We start from the raw sequence: 3,823 nt of genomic DNA on the forward strand, positions 1-3,823 counted from the left end.
AATTATCAAGTGATTTAATTACTGTACCAGCTTGGGACCAGATGGTCTCTGCCCATTGCAGCGCTCGCCCTGTCAGCAGCGAGATGATGAACGCTATCTTGGCACTTTGCGTAGCGTAAAGATGTGGCTGCATCTCCAGTGCGAGCGAACACTGCAGCAGAAATCCATTGCACTCCTCCGCCGAGCCAGAGAAGGGCGCTGGTCTGGCCATGGGACAGGTAAGTACCCTCGTGGAAGAGGAAGTGGCGTTGGTGACGGGTGGTGAAACAATGGCAGGAGTGAGGATCCGTTTGAGGGCATCCACGATCTCCTGGAACGGGTCGGGTGCACTCATCTTGCTGATCCTTTTGTGGTCCGATCTTCTGTTATGGAAGGAGACTCACACAGATGGTTAGAGGGGAATCCACGGAGCAGATGATGGCAACGGACTAGGGAATGGACCACAGGAGAACACACTGGAGGAAACACAGGAGTGTTCATTCACAGAAAGGTTTTCTTATGAATGAATTAGAGAAGAGTCAATTTTTACTGTGCATTATGGGTCTTTCCTATGGAAAATGTAGTGAGAGGGAGAACTCTCAACATGCCATTAGGTCTTAAAGTGTATCTGGTCTACCATCCTCAACCAGGCTCCAAGCGGTCGGAGTGGGCGGGGCGGGGATTCCTCTCCGGGCAGTTCTCCCTCTCGCACCGCGCCGGAACAGGGACAGAGAAACCGGGTTTTAGTTGACAGCCTCAACCAACCACAGGGTAAATGACATATATATATATATATTGTCACGAATCCGGTCCATGGACTTCCATACGATCGCCACCAGAGGTCACTCGCCCATCATATTGACTCTCTCACTACACTACAGTTCCCATCATCCATTGCACTGTTTACACACACAGCTGAAATATATATATATATATATATACAGTATATATGCTACAGTGTAGTATGACTGATTTGCCTTAATGGGCAAAGAGAAGGATGATTATTATGAGATCTACAGAATATGTTTTATCACAGTAACATACAGGACATATGATGCAAATAGTTTTGCTGTATTTTAATTATAATCATTACTATATGCAGTACACAGTTACTGGTGTTAGTGAAGTCAGTCCACATTAGTACTAGCACTCATACTGAAGAAACCTCTAGCTGTAGTAATCGTGTGCGTGTGTCATCCTGCAGCGTTTGTGAATAGTGTGAATAGTGTTGTGGTGATGTCCGTGTCTCATCTTTGTCATGACTCCATCCATCTGTCCTCAGAACTGAATTCCAGAGAGGTCAGGACGCCGGTGACCCCTTACAGCATGCTGGAATCAGCCGAGCAGCTGATGGTGGAGGATCTGTAAAACAGGGTGAAGGACATGATCGACGACCGCAGCCCCTACAACACGCCGTGTGTGCTGGACATCCAGAGAGTGCTGATCCAGGACCGGCTAGAGGCTCCGTTCAACCCTGTCGACGAGGTCTGGCCCAACATCGCAGAGAAGTGAGTCACAATGAAAGCACACGAGGCCAGACTGGAACTTTGCTCTAATTAGGGTTTCTGCGGGTCTTAAAAGGTTCTTAAAAAGTCTTATTTTGGTCTTTCACAAATTAAGGCCTTAAAAGGTCTTAAATTGGAGCAGAAAGTTTTAAATTCATAAAGTCATAGCATTAAAAGTTGCATGTATTGCAAAAAAAATAATATTCAGTGTTATAAAACTGTTATAAAACAGTGTTGTTTTATTTTCCAATACAAATAATATCTGAACATCCTTAAATCAAGTTACATTCACTTGAGAAGTAAAATGGAGAAATGAAGTCTTGTTTTCTGAGAAATTAAGTTGATTTTTTCTGAGCCCATTGACAGATATTTGTTCTTGTTTTAATTGTAAACTAACTTCATTTTGATAAATTTCTTAGAAAACAAGACTTATTATATTAGTCGTTTTGCTACTCCAGTAAATGTATCTTGATTTATGATTCTTTAAGGATCTTGATTAACAAACATTTGCACTGGGAAACAAGACAAAAATACTGAGGAAGAACATCACTTTATTGCAGTGTGATTAGAAGGTTCAGTAAAAGTTATTTCCTTATTCAAGTATTTGTGAACAGATATTCAAGCCTTAAACAATTTTTTCTTTTGTAAAATGAGTAATGGAGATCTGTTGGAAGTTGTATTTTTAAACTTTGAAGCGTTGCTTATACAAGACACTAATATTTTAGAGACCGTAATGACATTTTGTGTTACATTTAATTTATTCCTTCAATTTTCTTTACTTAGTCTTAAAAAGTTTTAAATTTACCTTCATAAAACCTGTAGAAACCCTGCTCTAATAAATGAATGACTGTCATGAAGATTGTTTATTTTAAGTGAGCTGCTGTTCTGCGCTGCAGGTCAGTGGCTATGAATAAAGCCTGTCTCAAACGCCTCGGTATCACTCGTGTGGTAAACGCCGCTCACGGCACCGGCGTCTACACCGGCGAGGTGTTTTACCAGGGCATGAATATCACCTATATGGGCATCGAGGTGGATGATTTCCCAGATGCAGACATCTCTTCTTACTTCCGCACATGTGCTGAGTTTCTAGATGATGCTTTGCTGACACACAGAGGTGAGTTTAGAAGGTTCTCTTCATTAATTATTCTGTTGAGGGGAGAATGAGCTTAAAATGACTTTTTTCAACATTTTTCTTTAGAGAAACTAAAGGTTTGGTATGTAAATTATACATAAATAATTGTAGCATGAGACAATATACTAATCCTATGAGCAACATGCTGTTCCTGTCGTAGATAAACAAACTGCAGATACCAAATTAATTCAGAGGCCTGGACTCTATTATGTCTCACCATAGATGTGTCTCACTCACTTATTTTTAGAGTTAGTGACAGATAGACAGCAACCTCTTCACAATCTGAATCAAGGAGAGCGTCAGAAACTAAGATCACATATGCTAGCTGACAAGATGACATGTGCTAGCAGTGAAGAAAACGCTTGTTATGGATGTGAGAATTATTAGTCTAGCACTGCTTCTCTATCATTTAGTCTTCTCTTTCATTACAAAGTTAGATTTTTAAAAATAATTATCAGGATGTAAACTCACAACATACTTTCAAAAACATTCAGAGCAGAACGGCTCATAATACTTAATTTTGCATAATGAGGATCTGATCTGATCTGACATTACAATCTAATTATTCCTCTCTAGACATTATACTGCAATCCAGTCAGTGAACCCAGTGCTGCTCAGAGCTCAACCATTAGAGGGCAGCAGGAACAGGAGATCATGTAGAAACTGAACAGTTGACCCAAAAATCATTTACTCACGCTTATGTCATTCCAAACCTGTATGACTTTTTCTTCTACTGAACACACACATACACAAAAAAAAAGACATTTAGCAGAATATTAGAGACGGCCTCAGTCAACATTCACTTTCATTGCATCTTTTTTCATTCAATGAAACTTAATGACTATCATCATTCACCATAGGGCTGTCAAAATGGCTGAAAAACTAAATTCGAATTTTGTACTTAAATATGATCAATATTCAAATTATATTCTAATAAACCAGTCACAGAGAGTACTTTCTTCATTTAAAAACTTGAGATGCAGTAGGATGGGGAAAAACCGCCATAAAGTCTTCAGACATGTTTTTAAAAAGTTGAACTTACATTAAAGGTGGGGTAAGCGATTTCTGGTAGCCAATGTTGACATTTGAAATCACCAAAACAAACACACCCCTACCCCAAAAGGGTATCGCCCCTATTTTGATAGCTCCGCCCCACACATACGTATGCAACCCAGGTAACGATTAGTTCTGTGAAACAAAGCAAAAC

At 40.0% G+C, this 3,823-nt stretch overlaps 1 pseudogene; it reads left to right on the forward strand.

Moving 5' to 3' along the window:
* The window catches only part of LOC107711129 (inactive dual specificity phosphatase 27-like), a 10,375-nt pseudogene that overhangs the window by 2,193 nt on the left and 4,359 nt on the right, over nucleotides 1-3,823 (forward strand).

Source organism: Sinocyclocheilus rhinocerous, unplaced genomic scaffold (genome assembly GCF_001515625.1).
Source record: "Sinocyclocheilus rhinocerous isolate Xijiao unplaced genomic scaffold, SAMN03320098_v1.1 scaffold928, whole genome shotgun sequence".
Lineage (NCBI taxonomy): Eukaryota > Metazoa > Chordata > Actinopteri > Cypriniformes > Cyprinidae > Sinocyclocheilus > Sinocyclocheilus rhinocerous.